Source organism: Euphorbia lathyris, chromosome 2 (assembly GCF_963576675.1).
Source record: "Euphorbia lathyris chromosome 2, ddEupLath1.1, whole genome shotgun sequence".
Taxonomy (NCBI): Eukaryota; Viridiplantae; Streptophyta; class Magnoliopsida; order Malpighiales; family Euphorbiaceae; genus Euphorbia; species Euphorbia lathyris.
In genome coordinates, this window is record NC_088911.1 from 100,285,870 (window position 1) to 100,286,506 (window position 637).

The window sequence follows — 637 nt, forward strand, 5'->3', positions numbered from 1 at the left end:
CCCCGTATAAACGCAAATCAATTTGAAATTAAGCCTGCTTTGCTTAATATGTTGCAAAACAACGTAACGTTTTATGGACTACCTAACGAAAACCCTAATGCACATTTGACAAATTTCTTAGAAATTTGTGACACTTTTAAAATTACTGATTCAACAGCCGAAGCAATCAAACTTCGCCTCTTTCCTTTCACTTTGAAGGATAAGGCAAAAATTTGGTTAACTTCTATGCCTGCTGCAACATTTGAAACTTGGGACCAATTAGCCCAAGCATTTTTACAAAAATATTTTCCCTTAGCAAAAACCGCAAGAGTCATCAAAGAGTTGACATCTTTTACACAAAATGATAATAAAACTCTTTATGAAGCTTGGGAACGTTTTAAAGAACTTCAACGTTTATGCCCACACCACCAACTGCCAGATGCACTTTTAATGCAGACATTCTATAATGGATTAAATCCTACAACTAGAGGTTCATTAGATGCTATGTCTGGAGGGTTATTTATGAAGAAGACGTCCGCCCAAGCAAGAGAACTTTTGGAAGAAATGGCAATCAACAGTAGTATGTGGCCCGCCGAGCGTGGCCATATACCGACGGCGAAACCATCATCCTCAGGTACATCATCGGTTAAAGGTATAA

The 637-nt window shown here is 38.1% G+C and overlaps 1 non-coding gene across 1 annotated transcript; it reads right to left on the reverse strand.

The window, feature by feature from the left end:
• Positions 1 to 306: 306 nt before the first annotated feature.
• Positions 307 to 413, reverse strand: LOC136221234 (small nucleolar RNA R71). The gene has a single exon (XR_010685012.1). It is a non-coding gene; the product is annotated as a small nucleolar RNA R71 (small nucleolar RNA).
• Positions 414 to 637: the final 224 nt, after the last annotated feature.